Genomic DNA, 26,314 nt, shown 5'->3' on the forward strand with positions numbered 1-26,314 from the left:
CTAAGCTTATTTTTAAAACACTGAGGAATTTATCTGTGTCTAGGATTTCTAACAATCCAGACACAAGACTTGACAAGTATACAGAGCCAACAAGATTTTTTTTTTCCCCTACAACTGATTTCTGGACCGCAAAGGAAAGAACCTGACTCACTCTCAGATCTCTCAATTTTTAGCCAAGAATTTAAGACGGGAGTCATTAGAAGTATAAGTGGCTTAAGGACTAGGCCCTGTCATTCCAATCACTGAAATTTGCAGAAGCTGGCCCAGCAAATGAGTATCTGGCAGAGCAAAAAAGCCCGTAGGACTCCCAGTGGGTGCCAGTAATTTCCACGCAGAAAGTCTGCGGATGGAGTCATTAGAAACAGCCCAGAAAAGCTTGTAAGTGACCAGCCCGAAGCCCATCTTTTTCTCACCCCAAGAAATGTAAACAGGAGGCCAGCTGTAAATGTCATATTATACGTGAGGATTTTTGCAATGTCCAGCCTTAGGGTATCAGGTAGCAGAGTTAGAAAAGCTCTAGTGGATGTTCTCAATGTCCTCAATTTAACCAAGTAATCGGATTTCCCACCACTTTCCATTCCTTCCATCCACCGTCCAGCACAGCGGGTAAAGCCTGCTCATGGCGCACAGTCCACCACCCACCCCCGCAGTGATGCCTGCACACTTTCGCCCACCAGCGGAGCTGGGGGTCCACAAGGAGCCACGTGGATTTAGTCCCTACTCTGTTGATGTTGGTGTACGCATTACTTTAACGGCCTGACTTACATAGTACACTGACAAAATATAACTACGAAAAATAATTCCAATGTATTGAGGCAGGAGATAGGTGGGCTCCAGGTTAGGCATTTACAACTGGCCTCCTGTTTACATTTTTTGGGGTGAGAAAAAGATGGGCTTCAGTCTGGACACTTACAACTAGCCTCCTGTTTGCATTTCCTGAGACAGGAGATAGGTGGGCTCCAGGTTAGACATTTACAATCAGCCTCCTGTTTGCACTGCGAAACAGAAATAACAACAGAAGCAGGGTAAATAGCTGGACTTTGTCTCCTGTGGACACTTTAAGATAACAGTCATGGCAAGGACAGAGAGGGGCTAAACCCTGTCTGAGTAAAACATCAAGAGGTCACATACTTCCCATCCTTAGGGTCAAGGGAGACACTGCACATGTGCAGAAAGCCTCCTTGGGGGTCAAAAAGGAGGGGGCGCCACCCCATAATAGGTGATGCCAAGGCCCCCCATAGGCCTCTGGGCTGGAATCCATCTTGGAAAAAAGTTGCACACGCATGTCGGGGAGGGTCCTAGGGCAGGTCACGTGTGGAAAAAGAAACCAGATAATTGGCCAAAGGTAAACAAAGACCCAGAAGAACTGCCCTATATAAATGATTTAACTGCCTCTTCACTGCACTCCTGATTAGGGGGGGATGCCCACACCCTTTCTCTCCCAGTGTGTATCTCTGCCTTGCTTCTGTCTTAATTGAAACTGTTTCTCTGTGTGCTCCCCCACTTGTTGTGCTCTGTTTCTAATAATAAACTTTGTACCTGTTTTTACAGTTTCTCCCTCCTTGAGAAATGCATTTTTCAATGGAGGCAAGAGCCAGGGGAAATTTGCTTCTAGCCTCCAGCCCTTGCTGGTCTAGTGGCTAGGATTTCTGGTTTTCATCCAGGCTACCCAGATTCAATTGCTGGGAAGGGAACTAAGATCTCACTTCAAGCCACCGCACACTGCTGCCTCTCCAAGATCAGTGTGATGAATTCTTTATGAAATCATAAAGTCTCTATGAAACTAAGCTGGATGACTTGGAAAATGTCAATAAAAGTTGAGTTGCTAAAAACTGCTGTTCAATTAGGTGGGGTCATGATAACTGTAAAAGACTAGAAACCATTTCGAAAAATCTAGAAGGATTCTGTAACCAGTTTGTCCTGTTCTTTAAAGAAACCAGAACAGAAGATTATAGGTGATACATTACAGATATGCTTTCTACAGGGGAGAAGATGCAGACTTTCCACCAGTAAACCCATGCTTGGTGAAAGGGCCTTGCACCTACATCTAAAGACTGGTGAGGGAGGGAGAACAATCAAGATGGTGGAGTAGTAGAACCTGAAGCTCATTCCCTCCCACAGAGACTGGTGAGTGAGGATTTTAAGTTAAAATGACATACGTGCTTAAGATTATGATTCCTAGCTTTAGCCAACTGGTTTCGGTGGGGTTTTTTTGATACTGTAAATTAAATGTTTATTTTAATTGAGGGATAGTTAATTTACATTGTGTTACTTTCAAGTGTATAGTAAAGTGATTCAGTTATATATAAATATATTATATGTATTCTTTTTCTGATTCTTTTTCCTTATAGATTATTACAAGATACTGAGTATACCTCCCTGTGCTACACTGCAGGTCCTTGGTGGTTATCTATTTTATATTTAGTAGTGTGTATATAATAATCCCAAACTCCTATTTTATCCCACCAACCCTTTCTCCTTTGGTAACCATAAGTTGGTTTTCGCAGTCTGTGAGTCTATTTTTATTTCATAAATAAGTTCATTTGTGTCATTTTTTAGATTCCACTGATAAGTGACATCATATGATATTTGTCTTTCTCTTTCTGACTTATTTCACTCAGTATGATCATCTCTAGGTCCATCCATGTTGCTGCAAATGGCATTATTTCATTCTTTTTTATGGCTGAGTAGCATTCCATCGTATATATGTACCACATCTTCTTTATCCATTCATCTATCGATGGACATTTAGGTTGCTTCCATGTTTTGGCTATTGTCAACAGTGCTGCAATGAACACTGGGGTGCAGATGTCTTCTCAAATTATAGTTTTCTCCAGATGTATGCCCAGGAGTGGGATTGCAGGATCATATGGTAACTTTATTTTTAGTTTTTAAGAAACTTCCATACTGTTCTCCATAGTTAGCCAACTGATTTTTATCAAGGGACAGTGTCTCCAAATCATCAGCTAAGAGAACTTCTCCTGGAGTGTCAGCCCTGGAGTGAAACCCTGCTCTCCAATGAGTGAGCTGCAAGATAGCAGTTTCCATGAATTCACCAGCGCAAATACTGGCTCGGCCAAGAGCTTCTGGGCTCATCACAGCGGAGGTGGTATTGGCTCCAGGTTTCTATACCTGGGCAGGTCAGTTGTATGTTAATACTCAGGGGACAGGGAGGAAGATGGCCTGATCCTCACAGGAAATGTGGATGCAAAGCTGTTGGGTGTTACAGACACACAATAGGTCCTTCTAGGACTCAAAATGCTTCTGAGCTAATATGTCACTGTTACAACAGACTCGAGGGCACATGAAGGGGAAAGTTAAACTCTGATCGCTCCCTGCATGATAATACTCGAGAGATTTTTCCTCATTCCTTACTGTCTCCAGAGACTCCACTACCTGTTGAAGAGTCCAAATCACTCATTTTTTAAAAGACGGTTTTGTCTTGTATTAAAATCTAATTGGATTCCTACAGTTTTAACAGACTTAGTGACTTTAACAGATCAACTGGCTTAATTCCACCAAAATGAATAATAGAGGAGAAAAAAGAGGTTAAGGGCACTGGGAAAAATACATGACCTTCACTTGGAACCTGGCTGAGAAAATCCCCTATGATCAGATACCATCAATTCTGGATATTCCTGAAGCTTTGAAAGACAAAGAAGCAGTGGCGACCAAAAGAGAGACAGGGGATGTGGAAGTGACACGTGTCAGATACAGGTGTGTCCTGCCTTACATCCTCCCAGCCCACCTTTCGATTCCAGCAGTTTCTGAGGCGACCAGCTGTGCACAGATGTTAGTACCAGCCTTGGCTGCACTATTTAAAACCTCCTACTTTCTGACCTGGGGCTGTTCTATGGGAGCCAATTCAAAAAGTCAAGGGGAACGAACTTTCAAGAGGTACAGGTACCTGTCCTGACAGGTTCAAGAGCAAACTTGGAAGTACAAGAGAGAATTAACACGCCCATGGGGCAACCCTTGATCAGTGGGTTGGCAGCCAGTGGATAAATAATCCCATCTTCCGGACCTGGGGTAGAGAATTCTGAAGCACATTCCTACAAGGGCGACGGTGATTCTGCTTTAATCGCCCACGGCGGTAACCAGCACAAAAACCTGCCCTTTTGGTTGCCTTTGTCAATTTCCATATTTCCCTCTTGCTGGTCTCCCTAACTCCAAAATCCTGCACCCAAGCCTTCTCAGGCTCTGCCCTCTGGGAGAATCCACCTAAAACAATAGGTACTACGCACTGTTACACAGGGTGCCAGACAGTAGCCAAAATGGTACACTTGCTTTAATCTGTCATCAGAGCTATTTGCTGGTCCCTCCTCTTTTCTTTTCCATCCAGATTCACTCTTCTAGGCTGAAGTTCCATAAGCATGATGTCAAATTTCATTTCCTCCTCAAATCTTTCAAGAGTCCTATCGAGGAATAGAGAGAGAAATTTCCAGACAAGGGCCCGATCTAGACACTGCGAATAGAACATAACTGATTAAAAAGTTCACGGCGGGGTATCTCCAGGACATGGGGAGTCACACATCTAATGGTCCACAGTCGCCGGCAGCCCTGGACCCTCAGATCTGAGCCAAACAAAGAAGGCAGCCCCTCTCTGAGGCAATGACAGGGACTCTAGAGTCTGGGGCTATGGAACTAAGATCCGCTGACAGGCAGAGCAGTAAGAGGCTGTTTTACCCCATGAGCAGTTGTGACAAGAGCAATGAGATTCCGTCTTCTATTTCACACCATACACAGAAGATGCTGAACTAGGATTCCTGTAACAAAGCAGCAATCACCCTCTATTGGGCAAAAGAGGCTGCATGTATTATCTTTGGGATTGCAACCCAAATCAATATAAAGCAGAGCAGTGCTATGCAGGCAGCAAAATGTGTGGGTTCCATCAGAGAGCTGCCAGGGTCTACGTGGTCTGCCTCAATCTAGGTGTTTTACAACCTAGGGAGTGAGGAGTTAAGATCAGTGCCTCACCCAGAAGAACTGCAAACAGGTACTCAAACAAATACACATCCACGTCCACAAACATTCCCAGCAGCACTATTCACAAGAGCCAAAAGGTAGAAACAACTCAAATCTCCATCCACCGATGAATGGACAAATTACAGCATAACATACAATGGAATATTATTCAGCCATAAAGAGAAATGATCAGATGTGCTACAATGTGGTTGAACCTCAAAAACATGATGCTGGATGAAAGAAGTCAGACGCCAAAAGTCACCTATTGTATGATTCCACTTGTAAGAACTACCCAAAACAGGTAAAACCGTAGAACAGAAAGCAGATTGGTGGTTTCCAGGGGCTCGGGGAAGTAAGTGTTTCAGGAGTTTATTTTGGGGTGATGAAAATGTTCTGGAACAAGATGGAAGATGGAAGTGGTGGATGCACAGCATTGTGGAAGTACTAAATGTCACCAAATTGTCCATTTTGAAATGGTTACTTTAGGGACTTCCCTGGCAGTCAAGTGGTTAAGACTCCGCACTTCCAATGCAGGGGCCGCGGGTTCGATCCCTGGTTGGGGAACTAAGATCCCACATGCCTCGAGGCATGGCCAAAAACATAAAATTAAAAAAATAAAATAAAGTGGTTATTTTATGATATTTGAATTTCACCTCAGTTTTTAAAAAATGAAGGAAAAAAAAAGGATTAATGCCTTAAGAATCAGAGAACCCTCCACAGACAATTCTAACATAATCTGTGTCTGTCAGCCTCTCCCCACGTCCTCCTACACATCCTGAAAGCGATTCTTCTCTTTTTTCCATGTATATGGAACTTTATTTTATTATAAGGCTGGTCTTATTTCCCCTTAATGCAGGCAGAACTATACACCCAGGGCCACTGGCTAAAAACTGGGAGGCATTTCTAAACAACAGCTCAAGTTTTCTTAGTAAAATAGGAAGTCAGTCAACCAACACAGGAGTAAAAAACTATTTGCACAAACTATCACAAATTGTTAACAGCGGAAGTTCTACAGTGGTGAGACCACGTTGTTCTTTCTTCTATTTTCCAAAGTTTGTCACATCCTGTTACATTACTTCTATAATCGAAAAAGTTAAACTAACAAATAAATTATATCATTCTGGAATTGCCTTCTTAGGTAGACTGTATTACACACAGAGCAGAACTCAGTAGGACGCAGTTCTCACTTCACCCAGAGATGCTGCCAGGCCCACACAATCACTCCCTCAAGTCCAGATGTGAAATTCTCTACTGGTCCAGGTGCCCCAGAAAGAGGGAGGTGTGGGCAAACCTCTGTCAGTGCCGCAGGCAGGCTCTCTCAGTCCCATTGTTGCCCCATTTACAGTTTGCATGGCTCATCCGAGCATCACTTATTGACTTCGAGAAGGATCCTGCACACCTGAGGTCAAGGCCTTGGGAAGATGAGATGTGCCCCTTGCAGAGGGCAAATCTGAGGCCACTGAACAATGATACAGTGAGAAATGGCTGTTTTTAAAATCCTACTTGAAACAATTCCTCTAATGCTCGTGGCTAAATATAAACATCCTGCTCTCTCACCTTCCTCGGGGCAAATCTCAATGCTTTTTCCCAATCACCCTTCTTCCTGCAGCTTCTGATGCCACTGAGCACTCCCACCTTTCAAAGCCTCGGGGATGATGAACCCTCCCCAGGCCCCTCCTGCATCTGCGGCAGGGCACATGTCGTCTTTCTCACCAAAGTCTTCTAGTTATCTTCCACCACCCAGCTGTGGGTGAACCCTGAGGGCCAATCCGCAGTCCTATGCATGTACCTTTGTCCACAAAGGGCTTTTTCTCACTGTGTCTTCAATTGCTGCCTTTTCTCAGAGGAATTACAAATGCTCACTGTCAGCCCTCAAGCTACAGATTTCCAATCATCTATAAAATGCCCTCCCTTGAACTTATTTACAAAACAGGAACAGAGTCACAGATGTAGAAAACAAACTTATGGTTACCACGGGGGAAAGGAGGCGGGGTAGGGATAAATTGGGAGATTGGGACTGACATATACACACTACTGTATATAAAATAGAGAACCAACAAGGACCCACTGTATAGCACAGGGAATTCTACTCAATACTCTGTAATGACCTATATGGGAAAAGAATCTAAGGAAGAGTGGATATGTGGATATGTATAACTGATTCGCTTTGCTGTACAGCAGAAACTAACACAACATTGTAAATCAACTATACTCCAATAAAGATTAATTTTTTAAAAATGCCTTCACTCAAAGGACCCCCTCCCTGCCCCATTTCCACCCCCACCCCTATTTTTAAGATTTTTTTGATGTGGACCATTTTAAAAGTCTTTTTATTGAATTTGTTACAATATTGCTTCTGTTTATGTTTTGGTTTTCTGGCCACGAGGCATGTGGGATCTTTGCTTCCCAACGAGGGGATCGAACCCTCATCCTCTACATTGGAAGGGGAAGTCTTAACCACTGGACTACTAGGGAAGTACTCCCCCGCTCAGTGCCCCCCGCTTTCTTATTACATCATCTGCCCACAGGCTGGCTTCTCCCGGCCCAAACCCCACTCACAAGTCATTCTAAATCCTCCCCACTCTATTTCTCACACTCTGGTAACCATTCCTGTCTAGTTTTCCCTGTTCAGAGCTGACCATTCCTGTCCCACTCCCGGCCACCACCCCAGTCCACGTCCGTGCTGGCCACCAAAGAAGTCCTCCAAAGGGGTGATCAGAATTGGGCTTCTCCCACACGGAACTGTGCACATTCTGAGATAACAAAACTGTGTCCAGTCAGGAAAGTGGAAATCTCTCAGGGGAAATTTTATGTGGAAAACTGGTTAAACACAGGATGGAAGAACAGAAAGAACCACCAAGGAAGGGTGAGGCCTCCTGGAGGTCCGTGTAATCTCTAGGTTACCTCTAGGGCTGAAGGGATCCTGGGGAGAGGGGTGGAAGCAGCACCCGGAAGGGGCCGGACTTGGTGGGTGGGGCTGGCCGGGGCCCACGCCCACCTCAGGCGGAGGGAAACGGACAGCCACGCCCACCCTCCTTGCCCCCGTCCACGCTGCTTCCACACACACCCCAACCCCCCCAACGGACTGAACCTGCCCGACGGAACCCAGAGCAAGGCATCCCATAAAGGCCTTCCTTACACACAGCCAAACAGGCAAGTTTGCGCACTACAAGATTATTCAGAACCAGGGTTTACATGCCAGGGCACATGCCCTAAAGGTTTGGTGTTTGCTTGTTAGGCCCTGAGCATGGTGTCCTTCTAGAGACTCTGGCATAATTCTCTGTTATTTTTTTCTCCAGGTCTTTAACCCTCCATCCTACCTCTTGCTGAACCGCCTGCCCTTTCTCAGGGTCACACTTCATTTTGTCTCCTGCTGTTGCTCTTTGCTCTTCCTGCAGGAATTTCACATACCCCCAACCCCTTGTTCAAATATGGACATAGGGCAGGTACAAGGTCATGGTTAAAAGCATGGTACAACTCTCATTCCAAACATGAAGATCACAAGTCCCATTAGGCTGGCTCCAATTCCACCCACAGACTTTTTTCCTCAGTTCTTTTTTAAAACTCACGCTCCACCATTCTCAAATCTCCTACTGTGTTTAAAACAAAAAGAAGCCTACATTTTAAAGAACAACTAGTTCCCATGCCAAAGACCATCCTCTTAATGGTGCTTTTGTCCCAGAATCAGTAGGAGCAACGCCTGCCCCCACTACATGCCCACTCTGTGCTGTCACCTCTCTGCCCAGGTTTCAGGATTAACACAGGAAAAGCTGGGGAGCATTTCTAGCCAAAAGCCAAGGATGCCAGTCCATCTAAAAGCATGGCAAAATGGTCTGCAATATTTCCTCCCACATTTAAATGTGGCTGGATAAAAGGTACACCCCGGTTCTCTTCTTTTTTTCATCATATCCCTGATCATGATATAGACAGTCTATCATTTAGGAAAGGTTGCAGGTAACAAAACTGACTGATAGTGGCCTGAACTTTATAACCCTTTTTATGATTTAGCAATAAGTTCAGAGTTGGGTGGACCCGGAGTCCACACCTCTGCTCAGCCACTCTCTGTGTAGTGGCTTTGGCCCAAAGCACAAGCCCTCATGGTGACAAACTGGCTGCCACTACTCCAGGTGCCATGTCAACACACATGGGTATCCAGGGAAATGAGACCAAGGGACTTCCTCCTTCTGTAGCTTTCTCCTTTTACCAGAATCAAAACATTCCCCTTTTGCCCCCAGCAGCCCCCTCTCCAAGCCCCACTGGTCAGAATGGGTCTCATGACCATCCCTAGCAACAGGAGGGGCTGGTGGGCGAGTACTTGGCCATGAGTGGCTCAGACCAAGCACAGTTCATCCCTGGGCCCAAGACCACTGGCTGTGGAGCAAATCAGGGGTCCAGTGGCAAGAACAAACAAGGAATGGCTATTGGGTTGGCATCCAACAGCTACTGTCACAGGCAGTCTCCCCAGAATCATGTTTCTAGGCTGCTTGAAAGAAAGAACACGCTTTGAGTACAGAACAGGATGGCAGAATTCTCTTCGTTGGGCTTTCACGGCTATTCTCACCTACCTCAAAGTCATCGAGGAAGCAGCCAGGGCTAAATAAGAGATAAGTATTATTCCCTCATTTAATTGACCTGGTATATGACAGGCATGTACTAGACTCAACAAATGCCTCAGAAATAAAGGAAGGGGAAAACAAATACACTACCTTCTTGTCTTCCAGAACATACAAGGACAAATTCAGTGGAAATGTTGAACTTCCGGTTCACTTTCACCATCTCAGAAAAAGTTAAAAGAGCTCCCAAGCCTGTGTGGCTCCATTTCCTCAGTGATGAGATAAGCATTTTTGGCATTACATCTGTGACATCCACCATATCTGCCGCCTAAGCTCAGACCTTACTGACCCCATAGCCTCCTGATTCTGAGTCCTTTGGTCTTTCCAGGGCACAGAACCTCCACTCACGCTGTTTCCTTTATCTGCCACCCTCCTCCCATGCCCACTCTGGCCCTTCTCTGCTCACTAAATGCCAACTCATCCTGCTAGAATCAGATGCCCAAAACCTCCTCTGACCCCCCAGATAGACTAGGTGGGTCCCTTCTTGGGGATTGCACAGCACTGGTTTTGTATTTCAACCAGAAATGTTTGTTCTGGATTATAGTTTATTGGAGTAGCCATCAAATCCCACACTAAACTGTCTCAAAACAGCAGCCACGTGGAATTTATCTTCTTAACCCTGGTGCTGGGAGACACATCTAGCATATATACCGTAGCAGTCCAAAGAAGTGTTTTTGTTTGCTTTTTTTGCTTGTTTGTTTGTTTGTTTTACATCAAGGGTATTTACCGCTGACCAGAAGAAGTTCTTGAAATCTCCATGTTCAGCTTCTCTCTGTTTCTTCCTCCCTTTCTACAGTCTTTCCCTGCTATTCAAAGGCTCGGTTCGCAGGACACGTTAAACTGTTAAAATGGCCACGATCCTTGGCACTTCCCCCATCAGGAGGGGGAGGGGTCTGTCTCCCTGCCCCGCGAATCTGCTTGGCCTTGTGATGTGCTCTGACCTATGAACACAATGGAAATGACATTGCGTCTGTTCCACGCCCAGGCTTCAAGAGGCCTTTCAGTTTCTGTTCTTGCTACTTTGGGGACCCTGCCCAGCCACGTGCGACCCGGAGTGGCCTGCTAGAGGGTGAGATATATTCTTTGACCCTCACCCCAACTGCCCAGCCAACAGTCAGCCAACCACCAGCCATGTGAGTAAGGCAATCCAGGAATACCAGGCCCAACCCGCCTGCCAGGTGACTGCAGACACATAAACAAGCCCAAGGAGAGCCACTGAGCTGCCCAGTTCAGACAAGAAGAAAGGCCCAGCCTAACTTTAAGCTGAATAAAGTGGTGGTGACTTTAAGACATGAAGTTTCAGGATGTTTGTTATTGGTTACACAGAAGGAGACAACTAGTACATGAGATCTGAGGATGAATTTGTAACACTGAAAGCTGGATAGGATCTGAGAATACCTTCTAGTCCAAATCTGTCTTTTTAAAAGGAAAATCGAGGCCCAGAGAAGCTGAACAATTAACTCCAAGTGCACAGAGCCAAGACTAGGAGACTACCTTATTCTAGGTCTCACTGGCCTGACCACTTCATACCACAGATACACCAGGCCTTTCTCTACATCCAAGGGTCTATTATGTACTCAAAAAATGCTCACCAGGAGATTATTAACAGAATTATGACAAATGCATTCATTACATGCCATGCAGCTGGGTTCACCCAGTGGCATGGAAAGATTTCCAAGACTATCATGTGACAAATACAAACAAAACAATACAAAAGCAACTTTGTAAACCTCAAAACAATTTATAAAAGAGGGCCTCATTTCCCTTCCTTGTTGAAAAGGGTGCCTAAAATGTTGACTTTGCAGGATCAGAACGGAACGGAAGGGCAGAGAGCAAGGGGGCGGCAGAGAACTTCGAACACATCAAAAAGCAAATCTACTTTCTGTCCATTCCCAAATTAAAATAAGTGTGAGCGAGAGAGAAATGTCCTTCCTTCTTTTCCCACAGAAACACACGGAGGTCCACAGGAGACCTCCCCCCAGGTCACCCTCATGGCACCTTGAGCACAGAAAGCTGGCAATTATACTACTCATCATCTTCATAATTATGATATGAATAGCTACTTTCATTAAGCCTCTCTGAAAGTAGTCATTTACTTATCATGCAAAATCTCTGCAAAACACAAGAGGGGAAGGGCTCCACCTATGTTACAGAATAAGAAACCGAGGTACAAAAGAAAGCAAACAGCTCAAGGTCAAGGCCCACAGCAGCACCACCAAAACACCCACCCTACCCCACCACCCCGTCTCCCGACTCTCAGAACTGAGCTGCCCCCGCTCACGGGCTGTGTCTACACAGCATCCCCATACGTGAGATGAGGGGAAACTAACAACATGATGACTCACATGGGCTTCAAAGGCCAGCAAATCCAAGCAGCCACCTGAGGTCAGTAGCTGAAGCTGTGGCAAGTCCTCATGAGAGCCCGCGTGCCCCAACCAAAAAAGATAAAAATAAATAAATAAAAATAAAGAGAGACCTCAAGTTTGGCTGTTCTGGACTGTGCATCCACTGGGGGAAACAATATTTATGGCTTCAAAATGTGCAGAAACCCCTGTGCCCTGGGAGCCTAGACCACACTGTCCCAAGGGAGACATGAAGGGGAGCTGATGAGTAAATGCGTCCCTAACCCCCCTCCTCAGTTCTTGGGACCCCATTTACCTTTGATGACCAGGGGTGAGGGGGCAGGCGAGGGCCTCCCTCTGCCTCGGCCCACAGTGGGATGAGGCAGGAAGATGTGCCACTGGGGGTCCTCACGGCGGCCAAGTGGCTGCAGCCCATCAGGAGGCCCAGAGCCCCCAGCCAGTGCCCAGCACGGCTCACACACAGGCCGTCAAGCTTCAGCCTCCAGCAAACATTCTGTCTTTTCTCTGTCCATCAGTGCAGCGCAGTGCGTGGGGGAAATTAAACTTCAGAAACACGTGCCAGGTGCCACCGCCTCTTCTCAGATTCGTGCAGAATCCTGGCTAAGGGGGTCCACGACTGCAAAGTGTGGGGTCCCCTTCATTTTACGGCTGGGCCTGGGGACCGGCTCGGTGGAGAAGGACAGAGAGTGCATCCTTGCTCCACTGCTAAAATCTCTCTCAGTTCCTCGCTGCCTCCCTCACGGGGTAGGGGGCGGGGGGAGCGGCCCAGGAATCTCAAGACGTGACGGATGAGCTGTCTCACACCTGGCAAGAGAGCAAGGCCTCTCCCAAAAGCAAAAGCTCAAGTGCACAGCAGCCCCGCTGGCCTGGCCGCTCCCTGTCCACTGAAGCAGTTTCCCAGCAGCCCCGGGTCCAAAAGAGGCTCAGCTGAAGAAGCAAAGGTGTGGGGATGGCTTCTGGTCTCCCCTCTGTCATGTCCTAGCCCTGGGGCCACTGGACCTTCCTGAGCCTCAGTTTCCTCATCTGTGAAGTGGAGATGACACCTACCTCATAGGACTGTTGTGAGAATTATACGAGGCAATAGTTCTCAACTAGGGGTGATGCCCCCCCCACTCCCCTCTCCCACCAAGAAGCATTTGCAGAGTCTGGAGAGTTTTTTGGGAGTTACAGCTGGTGGTGAGGGTGCTTCTAGCATCTAGTGGGTGGAGGCCTGGGATGCTGCTGAGTGTCCTACGATGCTCAGGACACCCTCACAGCGAAGAATGATGCAGCCAAAGATGGCGACAATGCTGAGGCTGAGAAACCCTGGTACCACATGATTTGCACGGAAGGAACTTAGCAACTACAGGGCACCACTTATCACTGTTATTATGAGGGAAGAACATGTTCTTGTGGCATCTGAACAAACTATTTCCATGGGACAAAAACAGTTTCCTGTTGTCATTCTTGCTTTTTACCTCAATACATGATGAGGATCTAGGAACTTCGAGCTTCTATGCTATAAGCTGTAAAGGAGAGAGCACCAGGGAGAGTCTAATGCACACAGTAGGTGGTTAATAAATGCCTGCTGTCTAGTGCACAAAGGAAAGAGCTTTGGAATCCAGAGAGGTATGCAGGCCTGCCAAGTAGCAGGGCTGAAGGGGGATAAAAAGAAGATGCCATAGGGCTTCCCTGGTGGTGCAGTGGTTGAGAGTCCGCCTGCCAATGCAGGGGACACGGGTTCGTACCCTGGTCTGGGAAGATCCCACATGCCGCAGAGCAGCTGGGCCCGTGAGCCATGGCCGCTGAGCCTGCGCGTCTGGAGCCTGTGCTCCGTAACGGGAGAGGCCACGGCAGTGAAAGGTCCGCGTACCGCAAAAAAAAAAAAAAAAAAAAAAAGAAGATGCCATAAAGAGAAGCTACCAAGATGCCATAAAGAGAAGCTACCTTAAATACAGGTGTCAGCATCAGCAAACTTTTCCAGCTGCCGACCTGGCCAAGGAGGGTTCAGGGGGAAGAGAGATCCTGAAGGCAGATGCCAACCTACTAATGGAACTCAGGGTTCACTGAAAATGCCCCTGTGTCCTAACTCCAGTGGGCTTCATCATAACCTCTCCAGATTGGTGTCAAGGAGTCTGTGGGGGGCTTTAAAAGCAGCTAAGAGTATGGGACTTCCCTGGCGGTGCAGTGGTTAAGGCTCCATGCTTCCACTGCAGGGGGCACAGGTTCAATCCCTGGTTGGGGAACTAAGATCCCGCATGCCACACAGCGTGGCCAGAAAAAAAAAGCAGCTAAGGGTAGAAGACGATGAGGGTAAAGTTTGTGGTAGAGAAATAGGATCATCAAACCTGCAGCACGGGCAAGAGAGGTTGGGGCTGTAGGTGCCTGGCAGAACCAAAAAACTACAGATCAGTGTTAGACAGTCACCTGAGGACCCAAGTCCGATGGGTGGGTGGGTAAATGGAGGGGTTCAGCCCAGATCTGACTCCACTGATACTAACCCAAAACCACTCAATTAACTTTCCAAGTATTTTCATTTCCCTACATTAACACATTAAAGATCTATTACTTACAAAATCTTTCTTCCCTTCTTGGGCTGAGAAGTATCAATTTTCTTCTTCCACATTTCAAGAAGTACCTCGTGTTCTGTTTCTAGGTACCAGAGACAAGTAAAACATCTCTGCTCACCCTGCCAGCCCAATTCCTGCAGCAGGGGTCCCGGACACGGCGAGGCAGCCTCGTCCACTGGCTTCACGGTATCAGAGACGTGGGTTCAAAATCCAGCCCTTTACCAGATATGTGACCCAAGGGAGTTATTTATAATCTCTCAGGGTTTTGTTATCCTCGTTCTCTTTTAGGAAACTAAAACGACCTTGTAAGCATCTTTTAAAGAATAAATGAAATAATGTCTATTAAAGTACTTACCACCGTGCCTAGCATTTTGATCGGTTGTGATAGCTACTGGCATAATAATTTACAATATAGTGATATAAAATATTGTTATTGAAATAGACCCACAGACTTAGAGAACAAATTTATGGTTACTTGGGGGGAAGGGTGGTGGGGAAGGATAGTTAGGGAGTTTGGGATTGACATGTACACGCTACTATATTTAAAATGGAGGGCTTCCCTGGTGGCACAGTGGTTAAGAATCCACCTGCCAATGCAGGGGACATGGGTTCGAGCCTTGGTCTGGGAAGATCCCACATGACGCGGAGCAACTAAGCCCGTGTGCCACAACTACTGAGCCTGCACTCTAGAGCCCGCGAGCCACAACTACTGAGCCCGTGTGCCACAATTACTGAAGCCCGCGTGCCTAGAGCCTGTGCTCCACAACAAGAGAAGCTGCCGCAATAAGAAGCCCGTGCACTGCAATGAAGAGTAGCCCCCACTCGCTGCAACTAGAGAAAGCCCGCGTGCAGCAACGAAGACCCAACGCAGCCAAAAATAAATAAATAAATTTATGTAAAAAATAATAATAATAAAAATAAAATGGATAACCAACAAGGACCTACTGTATAGCACAAGGAACTCTGCTCAATAATCTGTAATAACCTAAATGGGAAGAGAATCTGAAAAAGAATAGATGCATGTATATGTATAACTGAATCACTTTGCTATACACCTGAAACTAACACTACATTGCTAATCAACTATACTCCAATATAAAATAAAAAGTTAAAAAAAAATAAAATATCACTATTATTAGTCATCCACAACCTTCTTTCATGGTATGTAAATTATATCTCAATAAAAAAAAATTTTTTTTTAAAGATAAATGCCAAAGTTACACATAGAAGGGGCTAGAGAGGTTGCCCACCTTCAGTCGGGGGTAGTTTATCACTGGCTTGCCCCCCTCCCTCTTTTCTAAGTCTCCGTCACCCATAACTCATCATCCTCCCCGCTCTTCAAAGCCCAGTATTCTAACCAGTTCTCCATATTAGCCTGACTGCAATGACCCTATCATGCCTCCTTTCCCCAAATTATCTTTAATTCTCAGAAAACCACCAAGCTCCTTGGTAGCTAGTCTCAGCTAGATAATAGCAAGTGAAAAATTACTTTCTTTAAAAGTCATACTAATATTAAAAATAAAAGAAAAAAGGAATGAAAAATGAGACTTCCCTGGTGGTCTAATGTTTAAGACTGCACTTCTACTGCAGGGGGCGCGGGTTCGATCCCTGGTTGGGGAAAGAAGATCCCACATGCCGTACAGCACAGCCAAAAAAAAAAAGAATGAAAAACTCATACTAATATATAAATGATTTATAAAAAATTTCTCCCAAGGAATATATGGTTTTTTTAAGAATAGGATCTTGTTTTCAAAAGTGTTAGACTATACCTGATTTTTAAAAATTTTTTACAGGGAAATAATTTCAAACTTAAAGTTGCACACACCAAAAGAAAAACTCCTGTGTACCCTTTAGTCAGTTTCAGCAATTACCATTTTATCCCGTTTATCATTTGTTCCCTCTCTTTTCTCTCCCCAGTACACAGGTGCATGCACATGCACACACGTGCACACACACACAAGTGTAATTATAAGACATATTAAAAATTTTTCCTAAACCATTTGAGTGAGGGTTACATGCATCATGGCCTTTTGCCCTTAGATATTAACTACTTCAGGGTGTCTTTCCTAAAAACAAGGATATTTCCTTACATAACCACAAAACATTTATCAGCTATCTTTATCTAACCCACGATCCATTATCTAATTTTGTCAATACAGACTCAAATCCAGTTTAAGGTCAGGTATTGTATTGAGCTGTCATGTCTTTAGGCTCATTTAATCTGGAATATTTCCACAGCCTTCTTGATCTTTCAAGATACTGACATTTTTAAGGAATACAGCATACATGGGATATATTTTTGAGCAGGAATACCTTAAAATCTTCAATTGTTTTCTAGTCTCTGACCTTGTTATTTCTTCTAGAACTATGGCTACCTGACAGTACCTACCTGTTGACTGTCTTCCCCGAAAAAGTGTAAGCTCCACGTAGCCACTCTTCACGGAATCACCATGTCCCCAGAGCCAGAATGTCATGGCACCCAAGCACTCAGGGTTTGTTGAATACTCTTCCCAAGTTGGCCTCCTTCTAAACTTCTCTCCCAATGTCAGCAAAACAGTGACCAGACCGTGAACAGTGGACCCCAACTGTATGCCTGGATTCTCCTGTCCTTAGTGTGTTCATTCGTACTTGCCTACGATGAAGTGTAGGAAATGTCCTCAGACCAAGACTTGTTTATCCTGCCTCCAATCAAAACTTCTCAAAGAGGCCTCACAATATAAAACCATCCACCAATATTCTAGACAGAAACAGCAACTCAACTACTTATTCTAGAACAAAGCCATATATATATATATATATATATATATACACACACACACACACACACAGTTAAAAGGTGGAATAAATGAGTTCAACTGAATCAAAACTGTACCCTTATTTTTTCCTAAAAAATTTAAAAAATCTGAAGGTCCCCTTGGCCTAAGATCATCCTCCTTGGTAGCACTAATACTTCCCTTTTGGGCAAGGCAGGCAGCCTAATTTTAAAATCATGCTCGAGAAAGTATGCAAAATTGTTGCACTTTATTAAGGCAATAAAAACTCCCCGAACTATCGTTTTAATAAAGACTTTTTAAATTGTGTTTTATTTACTTAATTTGATGGTGTGTTTCAGAGAGTGATGTTTTACACTTAGTTTTAAGTACCCAAAAGGTAATTATCTGTGAAAAATTCTAGAAGAACAATGGCACTGTGCTCAATATAACAGGAAAGTAAAATTGCCCAACAACAGAAAACAGGAAGACGGAGCCAAGAAGAGTAAATCCTCCGATGGGCTTGTCCAGCTTTACTTACTGGGGACTGTTTAGGAAGCTCAAACCCATCGTATGAGATTCCCCCAAAGACTTGCCACTTAGGAACACAGATAGGACCCTGTGATGCTCTGCTTCTCAACCTGGGGCACTTTTTACCTAAGGGTCTCAGTGGGAGATGAACATCTTGCTTTTTTTTTTTTTAATTAATTAATTTATTTATTTATTTTTGGCTGCGTTGGGTCTTCGTTGCTGCGCATGGGCTTTCTCTAGTTGTGGCAAGCGGGGGCTACTCTTCGTTGCGGTGCACGGGCTTCTTACTGCAGAGGCTTCTCTTATTGTGGATCACGGGCTCTAGGCCTGTGGGCTTCAGTAGTTGTGGCACGCAGCTCAGTAGTTGTGGCTTGCAGGCTCTAGAGCTCAGGCTCCATAGCTATAGTGCACGGGCTTAGTTGCTCCGCGGCATGTGGGATCTTCCTGGACCAGGGCTCGAACCCGTGTCCCCTGCGTTGGTAGGCGGATTCTCAACCACTGCGCCACCAGGGAAGTCCCAGATATCTTGGTCTTTACCCAACAATTTGGGTAAAGAAATAAAACACATTTAAAATATTAAATCAGGCTAGTATATTGTACAGTAAGAAGGATGAGCTGAATTTTTTTGAGACACAGGCAATTTCTAAAGATGTTGTCCGGTAGGCAGCACAAACCCCCTTCAACCTCCAGTGGAGAAGCTCTGCTCACAGAACCCCACACCCAGATGCAGGCTCCCTGATCCTCAGCCAATTGCCCCAGCACCGAAGGCTTCAGCCGAAGAAGCGGGAGCCACTTTCACACTTCATCACTGTTCGATTCAAATAAGGGGGTGGGGGGTGCGGGGGAAAGAACACTTCCCCCAAAGAGCATTAAACTTTAAACACCCCAAACCGTATCAAGTAAAATCAATTCTGAGAAACAAGACTAGAAGCTTCATCTGAACTGGCAGGAATCTGGAATTATTGAATATCTTTAAGGACATTTGGTTTTAAGACCTTCAAGGAGAGAATATAAAGAGAAGCAGGTTAATCAGTGACTGGGGAAGAGCTTCTGTCTGCAGATAAAGGGCCAACTTGACAGTAGCCTGAGAGAGCACAGCACTTTGCCAAACAGCCTCAGCGATGCTTTTTAAAAAGGAAAAATTTTACAAAGTTAAATGTTAACCATTTGAGTAACTACTATATGTGTATATGTCAATGCACAACATGAAAATTTCAAAAAGTATCAAAGGGTACAGCTAAACCCCTACTTTCTTTCAACTCTAAATCCCCAGTTTCCCCCTTCCCTCCCAGGGGCAACCACTGTTACAAGGTCCTTATCTTTCCTTCCAAAGACTGTGTGTGGTGTGTATCTCTATTTGCTCTGTTTGTTGTTTGTTTTGACCGGTTGACTGGTTCCACAATGGTACACCTTCTCCACCCTTTTTTCCCCTTAAACTTTTCATCTATTTTAATGTTGGCTATTTAAACAGGTAAAAAATTTCTCTTCTGGGAATTCCCTGGCGATCCAGTGGATAGGGCTCGGCGCTTTCACTGCCGTGGACCCGGGTTCAATCTCTGGTCAGGCAACTAAGATCCCGCAAGCTGTGTGGTGCACCCAGAAAAAAAAATTTCTCTTCTGATTATCTTAGAGACTCATTTATCAGAAATACCCGTGTTGCAAGCCGTGCATACAGTCTTGGGCAGTCTCCCTGGCCTTTTCCCAGGGAGACTGCCTCATGAGGTCCAACTTGGCAGGGTCCTCCTGCCAGCCCAGCACCCCTTATGGAAACTAACTCAGCACCTGGCTCTACAGTAAGAGATGACAGACGTTAACTCACTGAAACCTCACCACAACCCACAGTTTGATCTTCACATCGATAACTGTCATCCCCCTTTCATAGATGAGGCACTGAGGCTCAGACAGCAACTTGTCCCAAGTGGCACTAGAGGACGGGTTGTGAAGCAGGCGGCGGGCCACCCCACAGCCTCAGAAAATGAGACTGGAACCACTGGCCACGAGACCACACAATATGAAAAATGCCAAACTGGTTCAGTCGGGATTATTCTCGAACTTTCTGATGCATGGGGAATATAATCCTTTGGGCAGTCTAGCCAACCTTGTCGGGGAAAGCGTCATTACAATCAGGTTTTGGAGGAGGTTCTTAGCCTCTAGTCCTGAGTGATCCATCTTCAGGTGGAACCCAGCTCTACAACCAAGTTTCCTGTCAACACAGATGTTCTGGCAGAGCTGGAAGAGTTCGTGCTATAAAAAGAACGGATGTTTGTGAAGTACTTAATGTCAGTTCATCCTAAAAACCATCCTGTATGGTTGATGCCCATTATTTTGCCCCACTTACAGGGGTTAAGAGAGATTAAGTTACTCTAGACAACAAGACTAGTTAGTTGCTGTGAGTGGTCCAGGCACAGCCAGAAACCAGGTCTTTTGACTCCAATCCCCACTCCATTATACCAGATGTCCCATTTGTCCTCACAATTTTTGTTTATGTCAAAAAAGATGAGAAAAGTGAAGAGACAAGCCACAGAATGGGAGAAAATATCTGTAAACCATGTATCTGATAAGTGTCTAGTTCCCAGAATATATCAAGAACTCTCACAATTCAACAATTAAAAATAAATAAATAATGACAAAGGATTTAAGTAGATATTTTTCCAAAGAAGATACATGAATGGCCAATAAGAACACGAAGAGATGCCCCAAATCATTAGTCACTAGGGAAATGCAAATCGAAACCACAATGAGATACAACTTCATACCCACTAGGATGGCTACAATCAAAAATTGACAAGATCAAGTGTTAACAAAGATGTAGGAAAACTGGAACCCTCATTCACTGAGCATGTAAAATGGCACAGCTACTTTGGAAAAGAGCAGCTCCTGCAAAAGTTAAACAGAGTTACCATGTGACCCAGCAATTCCACTCCTAGGTATATACCCGAAAGAAATGAGAAAATACATTCACACAAAAACTTGTGCACAAATGTTCATAGCAGCATCATTCACAATAACAAAAAAGTGAAAGTAAGCCGAATACCCATCAACTGATGAATGGATTAAAAAAAGGTGGCATATCATGGGGACTTCCCTGGCAGTCCAGTGGTTAGGACTCCGTGCTTCCACTGCAGGAGGCACGGGTTCGATCCCTGGGCGGGGAACTAAGATGCCGCACGGCCAAGGCAAAAAATAAAAACGTGGCATATCCATACAATGGGATTATCCAGCCATAAAAAGGAATGAGGTACTGATTTCATGCTACAACATGGAGGAAGCCTGGAAACATTATGCTAAGTGAAATCAGCCAGACACAAAAGACCACATACTTAATGATTCCATTTACATGAAATGTCCAGAATAGGCAACTTCTCAGAGGCAGTGGTTTGGGGTTGGCAGGGGTTGGGAGAGGAGGTGGGTGAGGGATGAGGAGGGACTGCTGATGGGCACAGGAGGGGTTTCTTTCGAGGGTGATCGAAGATTCTGGGACGAGACAGTGCTGATGGTTGCACAACTTTGTGAATACACTAAAAACCACTGAATTGTACACTTTTAAGGGGTAAATTCTACGGCTTGTGAATTATATCTCAAATCTTTTTAAAGAGATGGCAGCCCTTGCTAGCTATGCGGGCATGGGCAGGCATACTACTTATTCTTTCCATCCTCACCTATAAAACACAGTCATCAATTTTACTCCAATAAGGCTTCCCTGGTGGTGCAGTGGTTGAGAATCTGCCTGTCAATGCAGGGGACACGGGTTTGAGCCCTGGTCTGGGAGGATCCCACATGCCGCGGAGCAACTGGGCCCGTGAGCCACAACTACTGAGCCTGCGCGCCTGGAGCCTGTGCTCCGCAACAAGAGAGGCGGCGATAGTGAGAGGCCCGCGCACCGCGATGAAGAGTGGCCCCGGCTCGCCGCAACTAGAGAAAGCCCTCGCACAGAAACGAAGAACCAACACAGCAAAAATTAATTAATTAATTAATAAACTCCTACCGCCAACATCTTAAAAAAAAATTATACTCCAATAAAGATGTTAAAAAAACAAAAAACGCAGTCATAGTTGTACCTGCCTCATAGGGCTGTTGTGAGACACACCTAAGATCATCCAAGAAAAGCACCTCTCTTAGTATCTGCCATGTAGAAATGTGTTGATAGAGACCATTTGTTATTATTTCCTTTCCCCAAAATGTGTTCCTTTGGATTGCTATTTTCTTCAATTAAAAAAAAAAAAGTCAGGATACATTTTGTTTGAAATTACTCCTGATTGATTTTTGGCTGCAGGAAGCTCAGAGCTCTCTCTACATAGAATCCTCAAGTACTCGATCTAATATAAAATACAATAGTATTCAACGAAAATTAAAATATGATAACTTGGGTATAGTTTAGGGAACCCAAATCCAGCACCACTACCACTACTAACACTACTGTTACTAACACACACAGGAAGGAGTGAGGAAGAGGAAGCAGGGCTGACATTTATTGCTGCAAATGCTTCATATCCATCGCGACTTGTCATGACAGTGGCAGGTATGGAGGAGACAGCTATGATTTCCCCACAGTCCTGGGCGTAAGGACACAGTCAGCCTTGAGGGCTGACACGTGTGCGCACACGCACACACACACCATGAAAAGTGCTGTCATACAGGTGTGTCCTGGGATAAACGGGAGCACAGGAGACAGCAGATCCACTCTTGAGCAGGCAGGTCAGGAAGGCATCACAGAACTCTACGAGCCTTGAAGACCACATGGGTATTCGTCCCAGGAAGGACGGAGAGGGAAAGGCACTCCTAGCCCAGCAAACAGCACAAACGCAGGAAAAGTACACAGTGTGCTGTGTGTCTGGAACACACGGGTACCCGAGAGTGAAGGTGGAGAAACCGGACCTGGCATGTAAGGGGCAGCCGTCGCCAAGGTAAAGCTCTAGACTTTGTCTTAGGAAGCGGGTGCTAGCAAAGGCTGTGTGAGCCAGGGAGCAGCCCCACTGGCAACCTGCCCTTGCTCCTCTGCTGCTCACAAAAGCTCGAACTAGCTTTTCCAGTAAGCAGCCTTGAGGTGACCTCTGAAAATGGTTTGCTGTTCACTTGACCCAGAAAACCTCACAAAATCATGCAAAACAAGAGGTTCAAATCTTCACGTTCATTCTAAGAACACTCGTGAAACTGCCCAGGCCATAAAAGGTATGCACATCCAAAAAGCTACCGAGTATCTGAAGGATGTCCCTTTACAGAAGCGATGGGTGCCATTCCATCATTCCAGTGGTGAGGTTAGTAGGTGTGCTCAGGCCAAACAGTGGGGCTGGACTCACGGTCGATGGCCCCAAAGGAGTGCTGAATTTTTACTGCACATGCTCAAAAATGCAGAGAGGGATGCTGACCTTTAGGGCCTAGATGTAGATCCCCTGATCAGTGAGCACACTCTGGTGAATACAGCTCCCAAAATGCGGCTCAGGACTTAGCAGAGCCCATGGTCCAATCAACCTGTGCATGAGCTCTCCCGGCCACACTGAGATGATCTTCACTGAAAAAGAGCAGATTGGGGCTTCCCTGGTGGCGCAGTGGTTGAGAGTCTGCCTGCCGATGCAGGGGACACGGGTTCGTGTCCCGCTCCGGGAAGATCCCACATGCCGCGGAGCGGCTGGGCCCGTGAGCCGTGGCCGCTGAGCCTGCGCATCCGGAGCCTGTGCTCCGCAGCAGGAGAGGCCACAAGAGTGAGAGGCCCGCGTACCGCAAAAAAAAAAAAAAGAGCAGATTGTCCCTAAACCAGGAAAGGCGGTTGCACAGAAGAAAAAGATACCCCAGAAGAAACTGAAGAAACAAAAACTTATGGCCCGAGAATAAATTCTGCAAAAAAAAAAATGCAAATAAAAGTTTTTAAAAAACACCTCAAACTGGTTTTCTTGGCAAACAGCTGCACCGCAGTAAGCATGTAGTGGAATCTGACCACATGAGAACACCAGTTCCTAACTTCAGACAAGTAAGGTCAGGGTCCCTGTTGCACAGATGAGGCCACGGGAGAAGTAACAGTAAGCAGGATGTTCAACGCCAAGGCTGTGGCACAGACCAGAACTCCTCACCAGAAGGATGCAGGGGAAGCTCAGAAAGAAGCAGGGGAAGCCCAGAAGGAAGGACAGACGGGTGGGAAGCACCAGTCAACCTCTGCAGATTTAAAGAAAGCAAAACACTGTCCATGGCACAAGAGGAGATTAAACCGGACACTGGCAAGTCCCTCCTTAGAAACCACGAAGCCGTAATGGAAGCTTTATCAGCACTTTCCAACAGAACCTTCTGTGATTACGGAAGATGTTCTAACCCTGTGCTGTCCAGTATGGCAGGCATCAGCCAAGCATGGCCCCTGAGCACCTGAGATGTGGCTAAGCATGACCGAGAAACTGAATTTCAAATTTAATTTCAAATAATTTCAGTTTGGACAGCCTCCCGTGCCCCAAGGCCTCCATATTGGACCACACAGTTTTAGGACCTACCTCTTGTCCTATTCCTTATAGCTACTGTTTTTAGACACATGGAACAGAGGGAGTTTGGGATCCCTTCCCACTTTTTAATCATTCCATTACTTCTTAGCTATTCCAAACTGTTCTGAGGGGCCTCAAATTTGTTTAGTCATAAAAGAGAGGTATTCGACGTCATTTGTTAGATGACTCCCCGAATTCTTAGCATTCACTCAGTGAGGTACCAGCAGTGCCCCCTCTAGGTGAATAAAACCAGGGATTGTTTTGAGAGAATCGGCCCACATGTTTTCATTATGACCATAAATATTCTGGTACGTGCTTCTGTGAGGATGGTGGTATGCGGTGAGATCAGGACTGGATGACATCTGAAGTCCCTCACAACCACGTGGTTTCAGATTCCACAGACACCACTGGGTTAGTCCCGGTGGCAGGTGCTTCCCTGCTGTGATGCCGCACAGCCAAGACAGCTAAGCACCTCTCCAAAGCCCTCTGGCTCACACCCCAGGGCGGCAGACAGTCAGGAAAGCTGTAGTCATTCGCCATCAGAAACCGAGTTTCCTGGGAGAATCAATTAAGCAGCAGCTACACATCTCCTTACTCTTCACACAAGGCATGACACACAGCCTGATAGAATTCCCCACCCATACCTCCCCACAACAGACAAGCCTTCTGATTCCCAGAAATAGTCCACACACCCCCATGCTTGTATGGAAAAGACTGGAAGGATGGGCCCCACGTGGGGTCACGTGACCTCTTTCTGTTGCTATTTCTCTACACAGATAAGGCTCTGGAAGGATGCATACTCAAATAGTATCATCAGAGATTAGGTCTGGGGCTGGGATTTGGGGTGATTTTTTTCCTTCTTTATACTTTCCTATCTTCTGAATGTTTTGCATTGCGTACAGGTAATGTTCGCAATTTTTTAAAAACAATGCTACTTCCATTACAGGAAAAAAAAATGCCTTCACAAGCTGTCAGCAGTGAACTCACAACAGGAGTTATGTTTGTGGTGGGGATGGGGGCGCCAGTCAGAAAGGAGGCAGCTGAGCCAAAAGGGGGTCCTGGGCGCCCCCCCGGAGTTTGAACCCCACTGCCTCTCTCCCCATCGTGGGGTTGGCTGGAGACTTAACCTCCAGAGGCAACGATAATCATCCCCTCCTGTCACACGTTCTTCCTTTAGGGGCTGAAAGGCAGGGGAGAAGGTACTAACGCCCAATTAGCATCCGAAGAGACTTAGCAGAAGTAGCCTTAGAAGTAGAAGAGATTTTGTGAACTTAGTATACGAGTCAACCCCACAAGCGAATCCACCTTTCATGTTCTATTCTATAACCCAGTACTTCTGCTGGTATAGATTCATATATATACACACCTAGAGGTACCAGAAGATGTGTATTCAAAGATGTTTATTATAGCATCATGTATAACCACCACAATCAAATTAAACGTCTGTCAGTGAAGGACTCAAATAAAGCACTGACATCCACCCCTTAGAACAGCATCTGGTCATCCTAACAGGAGTGTAGTAGATCTAGATGTCCAACAGGGAAAAATCTACAAGATACATTAATAAGTGTAAAAAAACCAAAGGATAGAACAGTGTGCGTGAAACGATCCATTTGTGTAAAAACCAAACATAGAGCTACAGATACATACACACTAATGCACGCCTAAATTTACTAGGCTGATGTACCAAAGAGCAGTCACCTCCAAGGAGCACTTATGGCAACAGGTGAAGATATGTCCTTTTTATTTGATCCCCTTCTGTTCTATTTTATAAAAAGTAAAACAATACATATAAAAAGAAAACAATTTTATACTGCCCTGCGTAGCTGTTTCTAAAATACTGATGTAATGTCCAGAACTCCTACTATAATTCCTGGAAAATAAACCAGGCCAGAGGGAAGAAAGCTTTAGAAGTGGGACCCTACCCATATATCCAGACAAAACTATAATTCAAAAAGACATGTGCACCCCTATGTTCATAGCAGCACTTTTCATAGCCAAGACATGGAAAGAACTAAGTGTCCATCAACAGATGAATGGATAAAGAAGATGTGGTACATATATACAATGGAATACTACTCA

The 26,314-nt window shown here is 45.4% G+C and overlaps 1 protein-coding gene across 2 annotated transcripts in view; it reads right to left on the bottom strand.

The window, feature by feature from the left end:
- Positions 1-26,314, bottom strand: part of OSBPL10 (oxysterol binding protein like 10) — a gene marked incomplete at its 5' end in the record, with an annotated part of 284,829 nt that overhangs the window by 158,394 nt on the left and 100,121 nt on the right. The gene's annotated exons all lie outside the window — the stretch shown is intronic.

The sequence above is a fragment of the Grampus griseus genome (assembly GCF_964374135.1).
Source record: "Grampus griseus genome assembly, chromosome: 10".
NCBI classification, from domain to species: domain Eukaryota; kingdom Metazoa; phylum Chordata; class Mammalia; order Artiodactyla; family Delphinidae; genus Grampus; species Grampus griseus.